Source organism: Canis lupus, chromosome 10 (assembly GCF_048164855.1).
Source record: "Canis lupus baileyi chromosome 10, mCanLup2.hap1, whole genome shotgun sequence".
Lineage (NCBI taxonomy): Eukaryota > Metazoa > Chordata > Mammalia > Carnivora > Canidae > Canis > Canis lupus.
The window spans coordinates 14531818-14557636 of NC_132847.1; the positions used below are offsets into that span (position 1 = coordinate 14531818).

The window sequence follows — 25819 nt, forward strand, 5'->3', positions numbered from 1 at the left end:
GGCTCCGCTCGGCTCTTTTCGCTGCTGCGGGAGCCTGGGGGCCGCGGCCGCTCGGGAGACGCTTTCCTTTCTAATTTTTTTTCCATGTGTTCACTTCCGGGTCCGGCGCCGATCCGGATGCCCGAGGCAGAAGGATGTTTGACCTCCGGATAAGCGAGGCGCCGCCGTGCATTCATTCCCGGCCGCATCGGTGGCGGCAGCAGCGACCCGGGCGGCGACTCTCCGGCCAGAGGCGGCGGTAGGAGGCCCCGGCAGGCGTGCGGGGAGCGCGTCGGCGCCGAGCTGCGTTCCCTCCCTCGCTCGCTGCTTCCCCCCTGCCTCGCTCGCCCGCCCGCTCCCTCCCTGCGTGGCTCGCTTTCCTCCTCCGGTCGCCGGCGGCTGGGATGTGCCGCCGCCGCCGCCGCTGACGGACGGAGCAGGGGCGCCGCCCGCGCCCGGGACCGACCCCCAGCTCGCGGCCGCGCCTCCGAGGTAAAGCCCCCCTCCCGCGGTGGCGCGCGGCGGCGGCTCGGTCCTCCCGGGCGGGGCTGGGTGGGCCGGGGTCGCGGGCCGGGGCGGGCCGGGGGCGGCGGGGGCGGCGCCGCAGGGGGGCCGCGGAGGGGAGGGGCGGGGCGGGCGGGCGGGCGAGCGAGCGCCGGGCCGGGCTTGGCGGGAGGGGCAGGGGCAGCGGCCGCGGGGGGGGCGGGGGCGCGGAGGGCCGGGCGGCCGGGGAGGGGGCCGCGGGCGGCGGGCCGGGCGGGCGCCGAAGTTGCGGGGCGGCGGGGCGGCGGGGCGGCGGGCGAGCCGGGGGAGGCGGCGGCCGCGGCGGGGAGGGGTGCGGAGGGCGGGCGGGCGGGCGCGACCGCGACCGCGACCGCGTCCAGACAATTAGCCCGGGAGGGAGGGGGTTGGGGCCGGAGGGCGGCGCGGAGGAGGGTCGGGGCCGGCGCGCCGGGGGGCCGCGCTTCCCGCTGGGGCGTGTGGGGCGGGGGGCCGGGGCTTCCCCATGGGGCAGGGCTGTGGCCTTAGCGCACAACTTGAGCGCGGCGCGATCGGGGGTCAGCGGCCTCCGCTGCCTGCTGGGAAGGTGCCGGCGTGTTGTTTATGGCACATGCAGGGGAAGTGACACGCCGAGGCGTCGGCGCTCCTGGAGCTCAGCTCCTACCTTTCTTTTCCGCGGGGCGGTGGTGGGGATGTGTGCGTGTGCTCCGGGGCGTGGGCGGTCGGGCCTGTAGTGGGATCCTTCCAGGCCTCCGGGGAGGGGGAAAGTTAATGGGGGAGACAGACCGAGACCGGGAGTCGGCGTGGGAGATGGCTGCTGCTGCTACAGCGTGCCAGTTAGTTGTGACCCGGTTGTAAGGAGCGTGGAGGCTGGCCAGCCGGCGAGGGACCCCCTTTTAACCTTTTGTTTGCACGTCGACTTGAGTTGGAAAATTAAAAACCTACGGATTTCGAAGAGGTCGAGAAAAGAAGTTGATGTTTGCTCCTTGAGCAGTTCCTAGTGAAAGGACACTTGCTGACAGCAAAAGATGTTGAAGTACGTCGAACATCGGACTTGGAACGCTTTTTAAAATTAGAAGTCTTTAGTTTTTCAGTCCGTGCCTCCATGTTTTGGGGAATACATGCTTTCCCTGTAGGGAGAAGTGGAAGAAAAATAAGCACAGGTTGTAAGAATGAGTTAGGGTTCGAAAGACGTAAGGCCGGTTTTGGAGAACATTTTCCACCGAAAATCGGATGTAGTTCGGGACATTGTTCTTACCTTTCTTGGGGGTGGGGCGGAGAGTTCTGGGTAGCAGTCATCTCATGACTGTTTCCAGACTTTGCTTCAGCTGTGTTTTGAGCTCAGATAAAGTACGTTTTGTCTATATTAGCCTTCCTGGTTGCCCATCAGGTGGAAATTGTATCGTATAGGCACTGAAAGAAACCTGCCATCAGACAAACTGTGTGGCTTTGGCATGGCTGCTCTGGAATGTACAGACACCACGGCTTCCAGGGGAGCTTGCATTTCTGGATATGCATCAGGTATTCGTAGTTCGTATTAGGATGGGGGACAGAAAGGTTCATTTTAATGTTGATAGGTCTGAGACTTTGTGGGCGGGACTCAGAAAATGATACTCTTCAGTGCTGCTTTAGTGTGCTCAGTGATGTCTCCCGCCACTCATCAGCTCAAGAATCTGTACATTATGTCCTTATTGATATTTTCATTGTTCACTTCCCAGAGCACTGCCTGTTAACAAAATCTCCACGACGGTATTCATTTATTCCTTCAACTAAAAAGACAGGAATTCTAGTCTAGGTGTAGTGTAGTAGCTTTAGCATGTGCAAGGGATGTTTACTCTGTTGTGAGGACGGAAGAGTGGTTAAAATATGAAGATGAATCAGACCCAGCCGTCATCTTAAACGGAGAAGCAGACATGCACTGAAATAGTTGCAACACAAGACACCTGTGGGATTTATTACAGGTGCATGGAAGCCCGGTGTGTGTGTATATATGCGTGTCTGTGTGCGTGTGTGTGTGTGTGAGAGAGAGAGAGGGAGGGGTGAGAGATAGAGACAGAGAGACAGATCTTTTTTGACTGGGGAATTCTGAATTACTTTGGAGTTGGCAACACTCCATTTGGGCATTAAAATATTATAGTGTGCCTAATGGGATTTGGCGTGTGTGTGTGTGTGTGTGTGTGTATGTACGTGTGTAGGGAGTTAGTGTTCTAGGCAAAGAAAACAGCTGGAGCACAGGCATGTAGGTTGGGTCTTACCGGGGCGTGTTAGCTGGATACGAGGCTGTGCCAAGGAGGTCTTTGTGAGAGAGGAAGCTGAGAAAATAGGTGGAGATCAGGCCATGGAAGTCCAGAATGCCTTGTGTTTAAAAATGAGTCAGTTTGAGGCATAAAGTTCCAAACGTCCAGATGTTATGCTTCGAGGAAGTAGGTAGGCAAGTAAGGATAGTAGGTTCAAGGAAACAAAGTATAACCGAGAAATCAACCTGTTAGCATTTATGCTAATGCAGGAATGTGGAGAAGTTCCTAATCAGCAACAATCCATACCTGGCTTTGTCCTGTTTCTGTACTTGAATTTGAATATGGGTGTGTGTGTGTGGTAATCTGGTCATTGGTTGTATATGACATGAATCCGGGTTGTAAAGATGATCCTCCAGAAGAAATGAGAAGCTCTCTATTTCTCTGTAATCCCCTCCATCCCGGCAGTAGGGTAGTTTTCTGGTGTAGTTGATTGATTCAGAGTTTCTTCGAAGGGAACAAGTGGTGGTTCAAGTGTCAGAGGGTTTCCCCAAAGGATATATTTTTAAAATTTATTCATGAGCGACAGAGAGAGAGAGAGGCGGAGACACAGGCGGATGGAGAAGCAGGCTCCACACAGGGAGCCCGACGTGGGACTGGATCCCTGGTCTCCAGGATCTAAGCCTCTGAGCCACCCAGGGATCCCGGCAAGGGATACTTCAAACTAAATAGAGGGAATGCTGAAATACTAAACAACAAAACAAAACAAAACACGGGTCATTGGATAATTATATTATTATTAATGTGAGATTCACTACGGATAAAGTGAAATGTAAGGAATCTACCTACAGGGAGGGGAGAATTGACCATAACAGTGGGATCATAAAATGGGAAACGTCCACAGTTCTGGATAATATGTGTAAGGTCTTTAGTTATCTTAAATGTGAAATGACCCTAAAATCATTTAATCCTAAACTTTATCGCTACCAAAGAAGTACTCGGAGAGATACCGCCCTCACGGTAACAGTGGTTATGTCCGTGTGGACTCACATTACAAGGAAGATTGCGTGATGGATTTTGCCAACTATTCCCCTGTAGGTGTTCAAAAAGGATTTCCGTAACAGATTTTGTATTATGGTGAACCTTCCAATGACAGCACTAATACCTGTTAAAATCTATTAAGTGCCTGCTTTCTTGTTGTTTTTTAAGAGGTTTTATTTATTCATGAGAGAACAGAGAGAGAGGCCGAATCATAGGCACAAGGAGAAGCTGGCTCTGTGTGGGGAGCCCAGTGCGGGACTTGATCCCAAGGCCTCGGGATCAGGCCTTGAGGGAAAGGCAGACATTCAAGTACTGAGCCACCCAGGCGTCCCGTAGCGGGGTATATTTTTAAATCATTATTTTTTTTGCCCCCGACTTCAGTGTTTAAGACTCTGAAGTTATCTGTTTTTTGTTTTTGTTTTTTGTTTTCCTGATCTTCCGTTCTCTTCCTCTTTCGCGTTTTCCCGAGGTTGGCACTTTGTGATATTGATTTGTAGTGTTCGTATGTGTTTGGGTGTTGGTTCTTCAAGATGGACCTTTTTTGGAAATGACCATTTGGTGGATATCTGTAGCTCTTTAATTGTAGAGATTCCATAGGAACGACAGTATGGTTCTACGTGACTAAAGACACCTCAGCGTATCCTTTCGTGTTGATCAACAGGTCAGAACCGTGTTTGGGTTTCACGTTGTGTAGAAATCAAGTGTGTATTATCCATGAATGTGAAGTGACTTTGGAGAGGTACTGCATTACTCAGGAAATACGAAGTGAGAGAGGTAGGAAGACAGATAAGGTCTACAGACACATGAGAGGCTGCTAATAGACACTTTTTTTCTTTTTTCTTTTCTCGCTGCCTTCTTAAAGCTGGGATTTAGAAATCATAAGTGTATCCTAAATTGTAGGTTTTCCTACTATTATTGAGGTGAATACTGATTTGTTCTTAAACTATGGTAGGTGCTTGGTTACATTATACTCTGCCCTGCTGCTCCCTGCCCATCATCTTTGTAATGAGAAAGGATTCTTAACGATCTTGAAGTGTTTATGGATTTGGTAGAGAAGACAGCCCCTTTGGACGTTTTCTGGACTAATAATAGATCATACAGTTATAATTTAATTTGACGCAAGTCTATAGTTGAGTTCTATCCGCATATGCCTAAATCTACATCCACATATTTTATAGCTTTCAGTGCAATTTAGTAAAATCTTTGATACTCTTTTTCCTAGGATACCTATGAGTCGTTGGAGGGTTGATCGGTGGGTAGAATAAAGAGTGACTCTTGAGAACAGAATACCTTAGGAGATTCTGTTTAACTCACCTGTTCAACCCACTGAAAAGATTGATACTCTTCCTTCATTTACTGGTTTATGCGCATGCTATATTAAGTTGCAGTAGACCACTCTCTAGTTTGTGTTTGAATTTTTATTCCCTTTTGTTATATTATGCTTACAAAAGTTATTTGTGTTTGCCCCCAACAAGTTGTTGGTACTTGGTGTTGTAATTACACAGTTTGACGAAACGTTCAGTGCACTATGGATGCAAAAAGTCATTTGTCTAAGAACCTCAGGCTCTTTTGGAAACAGGTGAGTACATCCAGTAAATTATAGTTAAAATAAGTGTGGGTGAGATAATTTGAAATAATGAGGGGAACCCTCATTGAATCCTAAATACCAAAAAACATTCTGCAGTAAGATGCTTTTCAGTTTTACGGATGTCTTTCCCTGTTTAACTGACATGAAAAGTCATAGGCGATGTTCGATAGGTGTGGTTTTTGCAAGAAGGACAGATTTGTGATCTGTAGACCCATTCGTTAATAAAAGGACTTGGTCTTGCATTAAAAGATTGTTTTGGGATTGTACCTTTTTTTATGTTTAGGTTGCAATAAAATGTTTAAGATATGTAGATTTGTTACATGTTCTTTCTGAGTTTTCTTCTTTTAAGAGTTTTAAAATTTATTTGAAACAGAGGGAGAATGAGGGAGCAGGGGGAGAGGTGGAGGGAGAGGGGGATAGAGAATCTCAAGTGGACTCAATGCTGAGTGCAGAGCCGGATGTGGGGCTGGATCTCACAAGGCTGAGATCATGACCTGAGCTGAATCCCAGAGCCAGAGGCCTACCTGACTGAGCCACCCTGGTGCCCCAGTGATTCCCCTTTTAAACCGCCTTGGGAACTCTTGGTTAATTATATATTAAAAGAGAGTATCTGTTTCTAAAATACCATCTATTTTAATATTCTGTCTTAGAGATTGATTTACTAGTGTCTTCTTATAAAAAAGGAAATAAATTCTGGTATTCCTGACTGTATTCATTGCTACCTTAGGGTGAATTGTTCCACTGTCTTGTCAGATGAGTAACCTCTGGTTCTCACAAATTTTCCTGCATGGCCCCTGATATGATTTTGTATTTTACCTTTCAGTTTTTACATAGAGGGGATCCTTCTTAGACTGCCAGCATCTCCTCAACCTGAGTAGGGGCTGCTGGAGTGCATTGGCAGAGGAAATTGTCCCTTGGAAGAGGAAATGCCATACTCTTGATGTGTACCAGGAGCATTTGGGCTTGGTGCAAGGCATGCTGGTCTAACAGCTTAGAGGAGCTGCCCTCTTGTCTTGCCTAGCTCAGCTAGAGCGAAAAGGAAAACTTTTAGAACTTTTAGGTATAGGAAAGGAGGTCCAGGTTGGCGAAGGAAAGCTAGGTAGGGTGTACTATTTATCTTGGTGTCACTGTATTTTAATGCCTGAAATGGCAGTAGTTTCTGGTATGGAACAGTGAAATATTTATGTAGGACTAGTTTTTCAGAGCTTTGCTCTGCCTTTCTGTGATTTTTTTTCCCTTTTTTTTTTTTTGTTTTTGGCTGCGCTCTCCTCTTTGTGTTGGATTCATCCTCAGACTGGTAGCAAGATCACATCTAGACATGCATTGGCCAGGAAATGTTTTGCACAAGCTTACCAGCATACTTTTCCTTTCATGTTTTATTGACCAGAATTAGGTCATGTGTACTTCCTAACCAGTCATGACAAGGGGAATAGGGTTATCATGGTTGATTTCTGTTAATCAGGATATGTCCCCTGCAGTTGGGGATGGAGTCACATTTTCCCGAGTCACATTGTGGAGGGAGGAGGATATGTTAAAAAATTGTGGGAAGGAAGAATTTGGGGGAAATGGATGTTATTAGAAAGGCAGTCAATAGTGACCACTACATCTACTTGTTTTGAGAATGAACATAAATAATGCACGTAAATGCACTTTGAACTTTAAAGGTTTGTACAGACGTAGCAGATGAAAGATTAGAAAGCTGTCTCTATATTGCTCTCTCTTAAATATGCTCAGGTATGAATCTTTTAGGATCTGAAACACTGTTAGTTTTCCTATTGACTGAGTTTGGGTCATAAAATCAGTTATCCAAGTTGTGAGATTCTATCTTTTTTCCCATGAAACTCATAAAGGTATTGTAACTTTAAATTAAAAATTTGTACCTGTGAACTTGCTGTAATTTTTTTCTGAGCTGCTGCCCTCCCTCCTTTCCAAAAATTAGCCACGCCTTGGCTGTCATCAGACTTCTTTCTTCTTTACTCTTAGAGGACAGTGAGTGAGTTTAGGAAATGGGAATTTGTCGGTCAGAGGGAGTTTATTTTGAACCATGGAATCCTAGTGAGATAGGAGGAAAGGAGAGTTTTTACTCATTTTAAGAGAAGCAAAAAAATTGGTGGAGGAATGGGCGGACAGGGGAGAATCATAGAATTTTGGAATTGAAGTGAAATGAATCATGGGAAGGTTGAGTGAAAGGCTCATGTCACACACCTGTTGGGTAGACTCTCCTCTTCTAATTGCTGGTCTGATGCTCTTCCTGACCCAAAGAGGTGGGAGGCCATGAAGAGATTGGTCTGCTTTGCAGTTTTGCTTAGGATCATGGGCTAATTCTATAAAATTGTCAGCCAACTGTCATTAGTACAGATATATATTTCCAGGCTCTGGAAAATTTTAGCTAGAGTTTTTTGTTTTATTTTAAGTTAAGCAAACAAATGGACAGATTTTTTAATCTTCCCTCAAGCACAGCAACACACACACACACACACACACACACAAGTAACCTCAAACGTGGCCTGCTGAAATGAAAATGCCGAAGCAGAATAAGTGCTTGGAACAGTTTATGTATGTTTCAGTTCAAGGAAGTTGTTATCTTAACGATTTCTCTGCCTGTACTATATGTAAGGAATGTGTGTGTGTGTGTGTGTGTGTGTGTACACACATATCTCAATATATATGTATAATACACACAGGATTTTAGCTGTTTTAATTCTTTCAATTGTAATTGTTGTAGTTCTACGTATATAGAATAAATCCATCTGTCTTCTGCAAGGATGGTTTGTTAATGATAGTTTTTTATAAATGGTAAGATTCGGGATGATTTTTGTTTTTACACTTTTTATGCTTCTCTATTATTTTTACTGTCAGGAAACATAGTAATTTTTTTTTTTTTTTTTTTTTTTTTAAAGCAGGAGGAAAAAAACAACCTAGGCGAGGGTGTTTTCTGCCAATTTCGATTTGAACATACAATTCTTTTGTTTCTAAAGGCATACCTTTAAAGTATGCCTGGAATGCAGTGCTACTTTGTAATTGTGTTTACTTTTAGAATGCACTTATTAAAATTATTTACCTTGAAATTTTAAATTAAAATTGGCCATATGATGCTTTTTTTTTTTTTTTACTACCTCAGTCCCAATCTTTTTTTATTTTTTATTTTTTTATTTTATTTATTCATGATAGGCACACAGTGAGAGAGAGAGAGAGAGGCAGAGACATAGGCAGAGGGAGAAGCAGGCTCCATGCACCGGGAGCCTGACGTGGGATTCGATCCCGGGTCTCCAGGATCGCGCCCTGGGCCAAAGGCAGGCGCCAAACCGCTGGGCCACCCAGGGATCCCATATGATACCTTTTGATACAAGTGTACTGTATAAAAGTAGTAGACTTCTGAATGTTTTGTAGTCACTAATTGTGTTACCTGTTTTTAAAACTTGTTTGGTTTTGCCTTCAGGTGGTATACTTGGCCGTGTATTAGAGGACGCTGTATTAGACTCAAAGTTGTCGTCAGAGTTTCCTTTAGTAAAAAAGGAAGCGAAAAAAATTTTTTCCCTTACAGCCAGTCTGTGTCATGTTTATTTTCTTTTTTTTGTGAAATACTTATTTTATATTCTAGCAATGAATACTTTGAAATGGCGGGCAAATATAGTAGATAGTGTCAAAGGTAGAGAAGAGAGAAAATTCCTGATATTCCTCGTTTTATGATGTGCAAATATATGGGTACAAGGCTTTTTTTTTTTTTTTTTTTAAAGATTTTATTTATTTATTCGTGAGAGACAGAAAGAGAGAGAGGCAGAGACAGGGACAGAGGGAGAAGCAGGCTCCATGCGGGGAGCCCGATGTGGGACTCGATCCCAGGTCTCCAGGATCATGCCCTGTGCTAATGGCGGCGCTAAACTGCTGAGCCACCTGGGCTGCCCTACAAGGCTTTTTAATAAAATCCTTATTTGAATTGTAGACATAACCCAATATTGTTTTGGAGGTGAAACTAGTAGATGTCAGTTGTTGGTGACATTTAAAAAATTGGTATTTGTAGATGCATATTTTTATAAGACGTTATCTTATATTGTTTTGTTCTAGAGATCTCAAAACGATGAGTTGAGTCGAAAAAAAAGTATACATCTTAAAGATGTGGTCTTAGAATGTCAATTTTTATTTAAAAATATAGTAGATTTTTTACTGAGTTTTTTTCTGTCATATGAATGTCCAGACATATTGTAGCTCATATTCCTTTATTTATTTATTTATTTATTTAATTAATTTATTCATTTTAAGATTCTATGTATTTATTCATGACAGACACAGAGAGAGAGAGGCAGAGACACAGGCAGAGGGAGAAGAGGGTCCATGTAGGGAGCCAGATGCGGGACTCGATCCTGGGTCTCCAGGATCACACCCTGGGCTGAAGGTGGTGCTAAACCGCAGAGCCACCTGGGATGGCCCTTTGAGTACTTTCTGATGATCTGTTAAAAGTTGGTAACTGAGGGCAGCCCGGGTGGCTCAGTGGTTTAGCGCCACCTTCAGCCCAGGGTGTGATCCTGGAGACCTGGAATCTAGACCTGGGATCGAGACCCGGGATCGAGTCCCAGGTCGGGCTCCCTGCAAGGAGCCTGCTTGTCCCTCTGCCTCTCTCTCTCTCTGTGTCTCATGAATAAATAAAATAAAATCTTAAAAAGCAAAAGAAAGTTGGTAACTGAGTGTATATTATATATGTTTGTTGTGTGTTCTGCTGTTTATCCACATTCTAGTTACCAACCACTGATGAAGTTGTTTTTGAAGACGGATCGAAAAATAAAATTGTGAGAATTGGGAATGAGAATGTGAGATAAGTCAAAATGTTTGTTACTATATGCACTTGTTTAAAATCTTCCAATTCAAAATTAGTAAATTTTTTTCTGTGGTAGAGTAAATGAGGACAGAAATTGATAATTTTAAAGATAATCCTCACAGTACTTGCTGTAGGGCTGGAAGTGCTACCACTGACTAAAAATAAGAGAAAAGTGTTTGTGGAGAAGGCAGTAGGTACCAGTGGTTCTTAGCCCTGACTTCACATTAACATTTTCTGGGGACCTTAACAAACATGATGGATACTGGGACTCTACCCCTTGCTAATTGATACATGAATCTGGGGATGAGGCTGGGGCATTGATATCTTTTAGGGTTTTCTACTGGTGATTCCAGTGTGTTGCAGGGTTGAAAATGATTGCTTCTTCTCTTTCTACACATCTCTTAGCTTTTAACTTTGAAGTTCTCTTTTTTAATTGGGATAGGAGTGTAAAAGTGAGACAAGAAATGCGCAGGAAACATTTGCAAGAAGACCGGGTTTATGAAGTGACTTCTCTTTATAGTTTCGTACCCAGAATCCTTAGCTAATGCCACTATATTCATTGCTTATTAGCAGTTTTTGCTACAGATAGCACCAAAATGAGAGGAATTTTGAAGTTTGGAATATTCGTTCAAGGCACATTTATCAAGAATAAATTAAGCATCATCTCAGATGCCTCTGAAAATCTTACGAAGCCTAAGTGATAAAAACAGTTGTATCTTTAAAGTTACATAAACTGTAATAGTGCAAGAATTGTTGCTATTTAAAAATTTATTAGTCTTAAATGTATTGTACTTATCATATTTATAACATACTGAATGAGTTCAGTATGTTAAATTCCACTCAAAAAATGTTTACATGGTGACCAAATCGGGTTTGACACTTCCTCTGTAAATTTCAAGGATTAGACTTTTATAATCTGCCCTGGCAGGACAATTTGGGGTAAAGAAATTTAAGAGTGGTTAGAATGTAGATGATATGTTCTATGTGAACTTGGAGAAGACTTGTAGAATTATTTTGTGTTCACTGAAAATGCCCCAAGAAAATCAGCACATGATAATCATTTTTTTTTTTTTAAGGTGGAGGAAAAAGATAGAATTTGATAATGAGGCTTTCAGTAACACTTTGCACACACAGTCATTGAATACTAGGTACTATTCTATAGGACTGTAATTCCTTATCAGCAATTCTAACATCCAGAATGCTCTGAAAACCAAAAATATTTTCTTGTATGTTTGGCGCAGATTGTTTTTGTTTTTGTTTTTTCATAAAACTTGTCCTGAACTGTTGTGTATTTCATGGATTTGTAGGTTTCACTGCAGAAAATAGTAAATGTTTGATTATAATGTACTGTTGCAGACTTCTGTGTGTCATCCCAGCCTTTTTATGCATACGATATGTGTTGCATACACACTGTATCACCTGTCAAAAATGCTCTACAGTTCAGGATTCCAAAACATGTTTGACTGCAAGAACTTTGGAAAAGGGCCTGTGGAACTGCATTGATTTGCTTCTACTTGTGTCTTCATAGAAACTACTCTCATCTTATGCCTCTGAAATGGAGTTTCAGTAAGATGCTAGTAAATTTCTTGAGCTTGTTTTCTCTTGTAAATACATACATACCAAGAGGCACTTTATTTTAATGTGTGTTTGTTTAACAGTTGTTGAAAGCTTTTCTGTTTTTTTGGCATTATTAACCCTGGTCCTGTGGGCCCCAGTGTGGTCCCAGGAGCATCGTGTAATTAGGATGCTTGGGATGGAAAATGTTTCGGGTAACTGGTGTAGCCGAGTATTCATCACACACTCTGTTTAGTCCTTGGGTTATATAATTTTACCTCTGCACATGGGAACTTCATCCCAAAGCACCTGCAGGCAGTCCTCTTTTTACATATCTTGGCTTCCTTTTTCATAACAGAAGCAAGGGTGTGGTTGTATGTCTCTGTTTTAGTTTCCTTAAACTTGCTTAATTTGTTTTTAAGACTTCACTGCAAAATATCTATATACTTAACTGACTCCCCCCCTTCCCCGCCCATCTTTTCTGGTTGTTTTTCTTTTCTCCTTTTATTACCACCCCCCCCCCCCCAAAAAAAAAAAAAAAAAAACAAAACCCTTTAAAATACTATTTCTAAACAAGGGAAGTTCATGATTTGGTATTCTGAGTCAGAAAAAAATGCCCTGCTGGTGGAAAAGGTGACAGATTAATCTGTATATTCTGTTATTTCCCTGAAGAGGGCCTTACTATAGAGGAGTGATTATTGATTGTACTCTTTGGTGGTGTTCTGTGTACGAGGTCTTTGCTTCCTTATCCTCCCTAAACACTGAGGGGTCATGAGGTGGTAAGCACTGTGGTGCTTATTTTTTCAGTTGTGTTTTTAGGTTTTACTTATTTATTTGACAGAAAGAGCACAAGCAAGGGAGCAGCGGGCAGAGGGAGAGGGAGAAGCAGGCTCCTCGCAGAGCAGGGAGCTCGATGGGAGATTCGATCCCAGGAGCCTTGGGATCATGACCTGAGCCAAAGGCAGACGCTTAACCGATTGTGACACCAGGCAACCTTGGGTGTATTTTTTAATTCACCAAGATAGTAGGCATTTCACAATGCAGATACTAATGGTACATTTAGAGCTTACATAGTTAGGGTATGTGCACTTGCTGTGTGCTCTGAAAGAAGTGTAATTCTCTTGTATATATCGTATTTTATATTCTTGTTTAAGCTGTGTGATGTCAGAGATCGTGATTGTCTTGTGTGCCATTTCATTTCCTGTGTTTGGCACGTGATAGGCCTCTCCTGATTACTTGTGTGTTGGATGAATGGATTAATCATTTCATCTTTTTTATTAGGGAGAATTAACATGGAAGAACCTTGATTAAGTGCCTCCTGAGGCGCTGTGCTCACTCCAAACCAATTTAGTGTGTATGTATGAGATATCTCAAACAAATAAATTGGTCCTACTTTATTTATTTAGTTTTTAAATTTTATTTATTTATTCATAGACACAGAGAGTGAGAGAGGCAGAGACACAGGCAGAGGGAGAAGCGGACTCCATGCAGGGAGCCCGATGTGGGACTGGATCCCGGGTTCCCAGGGTCACACCCCAGGCTGTAGGCAGCGCCAAATCGCGGAGCCCCCGGGGCTGCCCCAATTGGTCCTACCTTAAATAAAGTCATAAACACAAGCATCTGACTTAGTTACTCAGGATTAAAAGTAGAGAGATACTTTATAGAAAGGTTTTCTTTTTTTAAATGAAATTGAAGTTGAAATTAAATGCTTTTATGGGTTAGCCAGAAAATTTAAAGGAATTATTCAATATTTTTGGCATTTCAATTATGATTTTGTTGTAAGTTTTTTTTGTATTAGATACAATTTTTTTCTTTTTCCTGCTTTTAAATTTTTGCACGCTAAAATTTGTTCCCCTTACTATCAGTGCATGGAACAATTCCATTAGCTCCCAAAATGTCCCTCCTGCTGCCTCTTGGTACTCATCCCCTTCTTCCACTCCCAGCCCCTAGCAATCCCTGATCTGTTGTTCTCAGTTTCTGTAATTTTTCCTTTTTCAGAATAGCATATAGATTGAACTCCGTGGTATGTAGCCTTTTTGAATCTAGCTTCTTCCCTGTTGTGTAGGGTGTTTGAGATTCATCCCTGCTGAAGGATGTGTTGGTTGTTTGTTTTTGATACTGAGCGGTATTCCATTATTTGGATGTACCTCAGCATGTTTATCCATTCACCACTTGAAGCATTTGTTTCCAGTTTTTGGCAATCAGGAATAAAGCTACCCCAAACGTTTGTGTGCAGTTGTTTTTCCTTTCTGGTGAATTTAAGGTTTCATTTCACTTGCTAATAAGTTCCTAGGATTGGAATTGTTGGGTCAGATGGTAAATGTTTAAGTAATTTTTTTTAAAAAAAGATTTTCTTTATTTATTCATGAGAGAGAGACACAGAGAGAGAGAGTCACAGATGCAGGCAGAGGGAGAAGCAGGCTCCATGCAGGGAGCCCGTTGTGGGACTCGATTCTGGGTCTCCAGGATCACACCCTGGGCTGAAGGCGGCACTAAACCGCTGAGCCACCGGGGCTGCCCGGTAAATGTTTAATTTTATGAGAAAGTGCAAATTTTTCCTAAGCAGCTGTATGCCATTTTTCATTTCCACTAGCAATGTAGAAGAGTTCTGCTAATAAGCAATTCCTGGAGAAAAAAAGAAAGAAAAGCAATTCCTGATATTTAAATTTGCTATATTGAATTACTTTTAATAAGTATCTTGTCAATTTGGTTGCACACCAAAGTAACATGACAGTAATATGAATTCTGAACATGATATTTTCATTGTTGTAGACACCCATCAGATAGAGTGTGATTCAGGAGAGCCTCAGTTTTTAGGGAATGCAGTGTTTGTTATGTTTTGGAGCTCTTTCTTGCTCAGATGAGTAAGATCTGTTGGAAAAACTAGGCCTTGGGTTGGGTGTTGAGTTGCTTAAGCTTCTGACTCTTGATTTTGGCTCAGGTCATGATCACAGTGCTGTGAGATCGAGCCCCATCTCAGTTGGGTTCTGCACTCAGTTTGGAATCTGATTAAGACTCTCCCTCTCCCTCTGCGCCCTCCTCAAATAAGTCTTAAAAAAAAAAAAAAAAAAAAAAGAAAGGCCTTAACCCTGGTGCTTATATTGGGAAGTAAAATGTCTTTCAATTTTGTTTTTTTGTCTTCAGGCTACAGCACTTACATTGGAGAACGATTCTCTTTGATCTGGGCAGGATGAAATCCTTAGTCTGGAGAAGTGGTAGTTTAATCTTCACTATCACTTGTTGCATCTTTCATGCTAGATTTTTATGGATGTCAACTTGGTTATTGATGACTATGTCATTTACAATATTAATAAGTTCTTTCTGTGATGAAAATTGACAATATTAGCTTCCTAAATAAAATTCTCAAATGTGATACTCTTGAACGAACCTTTAATTATGTGACCTTTGCCTACACTAGATGGTTATTTGTAAACATATATTTTTACAAATTAGAAAGTTAGCACTCTAGTGTGGAAGAAAAAATAGAAGTTCATTATGAGCACTATGTATGAAGCAGCTACTGACTTTTCTGAAATCCTTTCTCATTTATCTGGCATTATCAGTCAATGATCTGTTACATAAATTTGAAGACTGAATTTATCCTAAAATATCTTACTTTACTGTTTTTTAAAATGTTTTACTTTTTATTCCTTTCAGTATTTTTTAAGCATATTTAGATCTTGCTGAGTCAGTGTTCCCCTTCAGCACAACATTTATAAAGTGTGCTGTGCTGCATAGACTATCTGAATTTATCCAGGTGTATAAGATTGTCTTCTTTGTTCTCTGTCATATTTTTACTAGTCACTTCTATTGTTCCCTCTGTGTTTGATTTCCTAATAATAAGCTTAATAAATTATTTGAGATTAAAGTAAAAGATAGTTTAGGAGCTCTTTTTGTTTAATGAGCAGAATATGCCTTTTGTGACCTCTTTTATTTTTAATTTTTATTTTATTTTATTTTTTTTTGATTTGAGATTTACTTTTTTTTATTGATTTTAACTTTTTTTTATTGGAGTTCAATTTGCCAACATATAGCATAACACCCAGTGCTCATCCCGTCAAGTGCCCCCCTCAGTGCCCGTCACCCAGTGGGACCTCTTAGTACATTTTTTCCTTCCTGTTCATAGCTATGTTTTGTAGAGTAGAAACTACAGTATAAATGACCTTTGATTCATGAGGTATTATTCTACTTGTAATATCTCTTAGATCTATAAATTGCCTGCCTGTCCATACCTTTTTCTTTCCTTCTTTCCTTGAGAAAGACATGATCTGGGCAGCCCGGGTGGCTCATGGGTTTTAGTGCTGCCTTTGGCCCAGGGCATGATCCTGGAGACCTGGGATCGAGTCACACGTCATGCTCCCTGCATGGAGCCTGCTTCTCCCTCTGCCTGTGTCTCTGCCTCTCTCTCTCTCTCTCTCTGTGTTCTCTCACAAATAAATAAATAAAATCTTAAAAAAAAATAGTGGTACTAATACCCAAATGTAGTACCAAAGTGCTGTCTAGGTACTTTAACTCAAAAAGCTCATGTGATATGCTTTTTTGAGAAAATGTGTGTTACATGGGCTTAGTTCAGGCATGGGTTTTAGTGCTTTTGGCTCTGAGTTCAATGTTAATGACTCAACAATACGCATTAAGTAGGGCGTTTTTAAATAGAAACATCTGTGAACAAGGTTGTATATTAATCGTTTGATGACGATTTTGTGACCAGAGGCTTCCAGGAGCTGAACACTTTATCTTCTCTAAGAGCCACCAGTGTGCATTGTTCCCTGTTTCAGAGTTTGCTGCAACTTTGTAGAACGTAACTCCTGGGAACCAAGTGTTTTTAGTTTTGCTCAAATAGGTAAGGATATCTTGTAATCAATATAAAAAGTACATTACAGGGTCGTGGGAGTCAGAAAGTCCACAGTCTTGAAAAGGCATGGTGAGACCTGTTCTGAGACAAGTTCATTGCTATATCCCCATACGGTTGGACTCTGCCTGGTTCAGGGCAGATATTCAGTAAGTATTTGTTGAATGCAAGTGAGTACTCCAGAACGGAACGTGACTTTGCTGGACAGCTTGGAGCTTAAATTTAACGCCGTTCCTGTGATTGGGATTTGCAGCTATCTAGGTGGTTTTATGTAGTGAGATGACCTGGTCATAGAGATTGATACTGTGAATTTTTCATTAATAGAAACTTTCTGTGACCTCTGTTTGATGTTTCATTCCCATCATGCTCAAAGGGGCAGGAGATAAGGGTGATGTATATTTTTCCGGCTGTGCATGTCATAAATGTTTAGGGGGCTGAACATTTTCAAATTAAACATTCCCTCCTGGTCCAACCTTTGAGACTGTGATAAGTGGTATTACCAATGAGAGTATAAATTCATTCACCTGTGAAAATGAAAAGAGGAGGTACACAAGATATTTTGAAGCCTTATGATATAGTTGTATCCTAGTTACTAGAAAACGGACCTGGATAGTTAGAAAATTTACTTACCTAGATAGATATTCAGTAATATTTATGTATGTTAAGAAAATGTAGACTTTAATAAAATTTCTCTTTAAAAATGGACTCAGTTGCAACTGATTATAATTTAGTATGGTTTTAAAAATATTTTATTTTTTAAGATTTTATTTATTTGTGAGAGAGAGAGAGAGAGAGAGAGGCAGAGACACAGGCGGAGGGAGAAGCAGGCTCCACGCAGGGAGCCTGATGCGGGACTTGATCCTGGGTCTCCAGGATCGGGCCCTGGGTTGAAGACGGTGCTAAACCGCTGAGCCACCCGGGCTGCCCAATTTAGTATGTTTTGATACTCCTGTGCTGTTACATATTTATTATATCTTTCAATCTTAGAAATACTTTTTGACTATAACTCATAGAAATGTATGTATCACAACCTCTAAAAAGGTATTTTACATCGTGACCCATTGTGACCCATTGATACCTATAAAAACAAAATCGCATTGAACAAAACTATTCCTTATGACATAGGTGTACTCCATTTTCTTCTCTGTTTAATACTGTTTCATGTAAAAAAGTGCTTCTGGAGACCTCTTACTTTGTTTTAATGACCCACTAATTTAGGGTCATGACCTGCACCTTGGAGAATAAGCTCTACTAGAAGTGGTGGCATTTTTTAAAGATGGAATTTCCTGGCTCTCGAAGAGCAGTATACAGGGGGCATCACTGAAGTCAGGTTTCCAAAATGTAAAGTGTCGTTGAGGACAGTTACTAAATGTTTCTGAGACAGAAGAAGTTTCTGTAGTATGTAATTAGAGAAATTAATCTCCATTTTTGACATTACAGTTAATGGTTGAGCTTTTAAAAATAAGTGTTTAGTCTTTTCTTAGACAACCACAGTTGAGCTCATGCCAGAAACCAGTAACTGGGGCACTTGCAGCTAATAGAAGCATGTGATGTACCGGCTAGCCATCACATCACAAATATCCTTACTCATGTAAATTTCAGAGAAGCCTGGAGTCATGGATTGTAATGTAATTTTTAGAGACTGAATAAGGCATTTAAAACACTGAATAGGTCATTTCATATACTAAATGTGGCTTTTGTCATTTAAGTTACAAAGCAACGAGAAATCCATGCTGTGGCAAGGGACATGTGAAAAGCAATTTTAAGATTTCCATTACCTTTAATTTTGTGTTTGCAAGAATCGTTGACTAACATGCTGAACATGAAAAGATGACCACAGGACATTTTCATACTTAATATTACAGATCCATGGAACAACTGTGTATGTATTGCCGTACATTTTGGAAGCTGGTGGAGTATTAATAAGCATTTAAAAGAATTTAGAACTACTCTTTAATATTTGAAAGCTTTAGCTAGTTCTGGTGGGTTTTTAGGAGGTAGAACATACCATTACTGATATGTTCTCAGGCAACTTACTCTGGTTTAAGTAGTTGCCATGTAAAGAGTGTCAGTTGGCTCTGTAATGTATTAAATTGTTGGGCCACGAAGATTAAAGAATGGTATTTAATATTTTATGTTTTGAAGATTCCTCAGTGATCATCAAATTAGAAGTATGCCAGTGGCCTACATTTCTGTTCATCTAATTAGATTATGTCTACTGTTTTCTGTATTTAGCAGCTCTCTTGAAATCTTTATTAGTGGATGTTACTACATCAAAATTGTAATTGTTTATGAAAGCAAAGCAATTGATTATTTGTATTTTTTTTAGTCAATTCTTGAGGACAATTGAAAAATACATCCCTTTGGGATGCTTGGGTGGCTCAGTGGTTGAGCTCAGCCTTTGGCTCAAGGCGTGATTCCGGAGTCCGGAGATTGAGTCCCACATTGGGCTCCCTGCATGGAGCCTGCTTTTTCCCTCTGCCTGTTTCTCTGCCTCTTTCTCTGTGTCTCTCATGAATAAAAAAATAAAATCTTTTAGGAAACAATAAATAAAAATACATTCCTTGACTAAATTTTGTCTTTTAAATATAGGTATTTAAGTCAATACGCTGAGGAGTGATAGAATCAACGTAATTTTTAAATAAATATGTTGTTACTACTTGTGCACATTCATGTAGCTTTATGCACATCAACTGAACCATGTCCATTCTTTTTCGTTACAGACGTTTTAAGGTTTCAGTTAAGAGGGTAATATCTCCCTAAATAAAAGTTAAAATATCCTTAAGGCTTATAGATCATTATTTGTGTTACAAGAAAATGTATGCTAGGCACATTTGTATGATACTTTTCTTTCCTCGGTAGTTTTTTTTTCCCCCTCTGGATGCCCCATTTTTAAGTTTTCAAGCTGTGTTTTTCCATTCTCTTCCTGTAGTTTTTGAAATTAAAACTTCTAAGGGAAATTTTCTGTTACTACAATTGACTTCATCTGTGCGTATAATGCAATACGAGGATTATCTGTGGGCTTTTAGCAACTGGGTAACTTTAGTGAACATTCTGAGTCTTGCATCTGCTTATATTTCTGTTTCTGCTTGACAATTAGAAATCAGAAAAACAAATTTGTGATGTATGAGTACTGCACTGCATGGTATCCACTTTGTATTTAGAATTACCTAGTTACATTTCTATCATGACCTAACTTCTTGCCTGATTTCCTTACTTGCAACTTTTCTCAATTGTTTTGTAGTGTGTGTATATAGTAAACTGCCCTACATACTTTTCTATAACAAGGTTGGCTTTTAAATAAAGTACATATATTAGTTTTTAGGATAGGTTGTTACAAATGTATCTATGATTTAGGGAGCGTATAATACACTATTCAGTGGTTCTTAACTTTTTAACAGTATTCTAATCTAAGAATCTGCTGAGAGCTGTGGTTTGTGTCTTAAGAAAATACCCAGAAGGTCCATGGATTTCAGGTAAAGAATTCCACAACTATTTCCAGTATTAATGGGCCCAGTTTTATTCAAAGTAAAGTAAACTCAACCAAAACAAAAGCTATGATTTGTAGAGGCACATACTACTTTCCTTTTCAATAATTTGAGATACTCTTATCAAGTTCTGACAGTGTTTTTAGTTATTTTAGGATGACTGCTACCTATTTATTCATGGTAGAATTAACATTTTTATTAAATTAAAGGCTGTATGCTTTTAATTAAGAAATCCATTACTTAGTTACCTTTTGTGTGTGTGTGGGTAGTGAGGAAAGTTTACCATGCCCAGCAAATTTTAAATATGCAATAAAGCATTGTGAAAATATAATCACCCTGTTGTACATTAGATCTTCAGAACTTACTGATCTTGTAACTGATTGTTTGCCTTTTGATATGTATTTCTCCTTTTCTCGTAGTCCCTGGCATCCACCATCTATTCTCCCTTTTTCTGAGTTTGACTTTTTTTTTTTTTTTGTTTAGATTCTACAAATTAGTGATCCCATATTCATTTGTCTTTCTGTCTGGTACATTTCACTTAGTATAATGCCCTGGAAGTTCATCTGTGGTATGCCAGTCGGAGAACTTTCTTTTGTATGGCTGAATAATGTTCCCTTGAATATAGCCCGTTTTCTTTTTGCATTCATCTGTGACAGACACTTAGGTTGTTGCCATACTTGGCTATTGGGAAATAGTGCTTCAGTGAACATGGTGGTGCAGAAATCTCTCTGAGATCCTTATTTTAGTTTCCTTTGGATATATACCCAGAAGTGAGATTACTGGATCATATGGTAGTTCTATTTTTGATTCTTTTGAGAACCTCCCTACTATTTTCCATAATGACTGTACTAATTTATATTCTTATTAACAGTGCACAGGGTTTGCTTTTCTTTGTCTCCTTGCCACATTTGTTAATTCTTATCTTTTTGATAATAGCCATCAGTCCTAACAGGTATAAAATCCTTTCTGATTGTAGTTTCGATTTGCATTTGCATGATAACTACTGATGTAGAGCACTTTTTTAGTATACCTCTTAGCTATTTGTATATCTTCTTTGGAAAAATGGCTAATCAGATCCTTTGCCTATTTTTTAATCGCATTATTTAAAATTGAGTTGTATATGTTCCTTATGTACTTTACACATTAACCCCTTTTCAGACATATGGTTTGCAAATATCCCATTCTATAGATTCCCATTCTATAGATTTTCATTTTATTTCAGTGATAGTTTCTTTTTGCTACAGAAGACATTTAGTTCAATGTAGTTATACCTGTTCATTTTCCTTTTGTTATCTTTGCTTTTGGTATCATATCCAAAAGAATCAGTGCCGAGACCAGTGTCAAGAAGCTTTTTTTGTTTTCTCTAAGGAGTTATGGTTTCAGGCATTGTATTTAAGTGTTTGGTCTGTTACAAGTTAATTTTTGTGAATGATGTAAAATAGAGGTCCAGTTTCATTCTTCTGCATCTAGTGGCTATCTAGTTTTCCCAACACCATTTATTGAAGAGACCTTTCCCCACTGTGTGTTTTTGGTGCCCTTGTCAAAGATTGGTTGACCAGATGTGTGTGGATTGATTTCTGGTCTCTCTATTCTGTTCTATTAGTATATGTGTCTTTTTTTTTTTAATGCCAATATCATACTGTTTTAGTTGTGTTCTACAGATTAAAGTCAGGAAGTGTGATGCCTTTGCTTTTGTTCTTCCTCAGGATTGCTTTGGTATTTGGAATCTTGTGGTTCTCTATGAATTTTAGGATTGCTTTTTCTGTTCTGTGAAGAAAGCCTTTGGACTTTTGGTAAGGATTGTATGACTATGTAGATCACTTTGGGTTGTTTAATCATTGTAACGATAGTCCTTGTACCAACTGAAGAATATATACTGGGGCAGCCCGGGTGGCTCAGCGATTTAGCACCGCCTTTGGCCCACAGTGTGATCTTGGAGACCCAGGATCAAGTCCCACGTCGGGCTCCCTGCATGGAGCCTGCTTCTCCCTCTGCCTTTGTTTCTGCTTCTCTCTCTCTGTGTGTCTCTTGTGAATAAATAAATACAGTATTAAAAAAAAAAGAATATATACTGCGTTTTGATGTATTTCTGCCTCTTAAGAATCTTTCATTATTGTCTTACAGTTTTCAGTGTATAGGTCTTTGCACCTCCTTGGTTATATTTATTTCTAAATAGTTAATTCTTTTTGATCGTACTGTAAAAGGAATTGCTTTCATAATTTTTCTGTCAGAGCATTGTCGTTAGTGTATGGAATTTCAACAGATTTTTGTATGTTGATTTTATATCCTGTAACATTACTAAATGTGTTCATTATAGCAAACAGTTTTTGGTAGAGTTTTCAGATACACGTTATACCAGAACTTACCAGATACAGCAAAAGCAATTGTTAGAGGGAAATTTATTGTGATAAGTGCCTATGTTAATAAAGAAAGAACTTAAATAAAGGAACCTAAGTTTATACCTCAAGGTGGAGAAAAAAGAACTAGAAAAAGAACAAACAGTTTAAAGTTAGCTGAAGGAAGGAAATAATGAGATCAGAGCCAAAAGAAGTGAAATAGAAGCTAGAAAAATAACAGAGAAGATCACAAAAAGACCTGTATTTTCAGGAGAAAATTGATGAAAGGCTTAGCTAGACTAAGAAAAAAAGAGAAGACTCAAAATTAGAAATAAAAGAGGAGATACTTCAACTGATACTGCAGAAATACAAAGACTCATAAGAGACTGTTGTAGGTAATTATATGCCAACAAATTGTGTTATCTGAAAAAATAAAGTCCTAGAAATAAACAACCTACTAAGACTCAGGAAGAAAGAGAAAATCGGAATAGACGTCTAACTAAGGAGATTGAACTAGCGATCAAAAATCTCCCAACAACAAAAACAAAAAACCAGGAACAGATGGCTTTGTTCGTGAATTTTACTGAACATATAAAGGAAAATTAACCCTAGTTCTCCTGAAACTCTTTCAAAAATTGAAGAGGAGGTAATACTCCTAAAGTCATTTCTCGAGGCCAACATTGCCCAGCTGCCAAAGCAAGAAGGGCACTACAAGAAAAGAATATTGCATACCCATATCCCTCATAAGTATAAATGCAAAAATCCTTCCCAAAATAGTAGGAAACTAAATTTACCAGAATATTTAAAGGATCATACACCATAATCAAGTGGAATTTGAACCTGGAATGGAAGGATGTTTCAACATTTGCTAATCAATAAGTGTAATACACCACAGTAACAGAAAAAAAGATGAAAGTATGAACTCCTTAATAGGTTCAGAAGAAATTGTTGACAAAAATCAAATTTCGTTGATGTTAAAAGTGTTAAGAAATTATGTATAGAAAGAATGGTACCTCAACTTAATAAAGACCACGTGTGACAAGCCTGCAGCTAACATCATATTTAATGGTGAAAGGCTGAAAGCTTTTCCAAGATGAAAACCAGGACAAAAATACCCGCCTCCCCACCTGTATTCCACATAGTATTGGAAGTCCTAGCCATAGCAGTCAGACAAGAAAAATAAATGAAAGATATTTAACTTGGAAGGGAAGAAGTAAAATTGTCTTTTTTCGTGGATTCATTATCTTAAAATTTTCCAAGAGTGATGAAATTTTCAGTCACACATTACTTTCCCAGTAACCCTTCTGTTTTTAAATGTTAAGTAGTTTTTATGTTTACTTCCTCTCTTGCTTTCTTTTGACACTTTAATTCCACTGTTAGGTCTGTTATGTTTCAGACAATTTTACATTATATCTTTCGTCTATATTCTTGTAAGGTGCAGATATTCTTATTTCTGTTGTTTCTTTGACCTCTTCTATTGCCTCTTAAGAGCTGAGCATTTGTCAGTTGTATCAAGGTTGGAAAAATTTGTATTCTCTTCTATTACATGTATCTTGCATTTTTTTGGGTAAGATTGATTCTAAAAGCTGAAAATGAATTATCCATGCTTGCACTGTTAGGACATACAAGAGAACCAAGTAGTATGCTAGGGTTAATTATCTTTTAAAAGTTTTCATTTTTTTAATTTTAATTTCAGTATAGTTTATATACAGTTACCTATTAGTTTCAGGTATACAATATAGTGATTCAGCAATTCTATATCTTGCTTAGTATTCTTTGTGGTAAGTGTATTCTTTCATTCCCATCACATATTTCATCTATTTCGTTCATCTTCCCCCCACCCCCCACCACCTCTTGTCAGGTAAGTATCAGTTCTCTGTAGTTAAGAATCTTGTTTCTTGGTTTGTCTGCCTCCTCTCTCCTTTATTCCTTTATTTGTTTGTTTTGTTTCTTAATGCCACATGAGTGAGATCATGTGGTATTTCTGTTTCTCAGACTAATTTCGCCTAACCATATATTTTCTCACTTCATTTGTGTTATTGCCAATGGCAAGATTATATTCTTTTTTATGGGTGAATAATATTCCATTTTAATTTATATTGTATCTTCTTTATTCATCTATCAATAGACACTTGGGGTGCTTCCATACTTGGTTGTTTTAAATAAATAATGGTGGAAAAAATAGGGGATATATTTCATGATTAGCATTCTATGGGCCCTTTTTGTTGTAGCTAAAAGTTTTCTTTGAAAAAAGATTTTTTTCTTAATTTTCCCTGTCCTCTGGATTAATTACAATTATCATTTGGAAATTGGAGGTGTTGGATTGCTTCATTCTCTTTTCCTATATTTGTTTTCTTATTTTTGTTTTACATTTTCAGATGATTTCCATCCTTGGTCTTTGTTTAAAAGACCATTTAATGTAGCATTATTTTATCTTTCTCTATGTTACTGTTTTTCTCAAAATCCTCTGAGGATCTAATTGTTTTTATTTTTTGTTGTTTTTCTCTTGTTTTGTGTGAGTGATGTAGTTTTTTGATGTTTTTTCTTTGCTTTTTTGTTTGTAGTTTTCTTTTGTATAATTAGCTTTCTTCACAAATCTAGTGATTCTGGATTGTCATCAGTCTCTTGGAATCACGTATACATGATGGTGCTTATTGACTTATTAGATTCCACATTAGAGTGCCAACTCAGGGAACCAGTCTTTGGGCAAATAATTCTTCAGAATGCCAAATGGGGATAGTTTTTATTTTGTGATGCCAGAATATAATTTTCCCTCCCTTATGTTCTCCTTTGGAACCTCCTTTGGTTTCCTTAGAGATTTGTTTTTGTTTTGTTTTGTTCCTTTACACAGGAAATAATAGTAACAGTTTTCTCATTCTTGTAATTTGCCTGTCTTCCTTCTGTTTTTCATTCTTGCTTTACTCTTTCGCCTAGCTTCCTTTAGGAAGTCTTGGCGAACTTCTGTGTAGCAGACTGGTTCCTGATTTACCTGTTGTTTTTTCTGACACTTAGTTTGGGACTTTGCTTCCTTCATGGTTTCATGTGTCAGTATGTGCTTTTCTTCCCAGTTTCCAAAAGTTTATGACTATTTCACGTCTCCAAGTGTTTTTATTGATATGGATATACATTGTTACAATGATTAACTCTTAAAAAATAAAATATTGCAATAGAAAGGTATATGTATCATAGTAAGATAGCACTCTGCAATTTTGTAGGATAATGATTTGTTTCTTTTGTTCAGTGTGTGTGTGGAGGGGAGAGGGGGAGGGGGAGGGTGATCGGTCTTTTTGTTCATAAATGTCTTGGAGCCCTATGTACATGAATGGAGCTTGTTGAATGGTGGGTTCCGCCCTTACCCCAGATTGGTTCAGATTAGGGTCTGACAACATTGAGATGTTATACATATTGAGAATATTGGCTGGCCAAAGGGAGCAGT

The 25819-nt window shown here is 39.5% G+C and overlaps 1 protein-coding gene across 15 annotated transcripts in view; it reads left to right on the forward strand.

Annotated features, from left to right (window-relative positions):
- The first annotated feature begins 29 nt into the window (after nt 1–29).
- CSNK1G3 (casein kinase 1 gamma 3) overlaps nt 30–25819 on the forward strand; it is a 107660-nt gene continuing 81870 nt past the window's right edge. For 5 of the 15 annotated variants that reach the window (XM_072840782.1, XM_072840789.1, XM_072840788.1 and 2 more), the window contains exon 1: nt 31–471. The gene's annotated coding sequence lies outside the window, so the exon portion shown is untranslated. The other 10 variants (XM_072840797.1, XM_072840798.1, XM_072840794.1 and 7 more) reach the window with 8 other exon arrangements.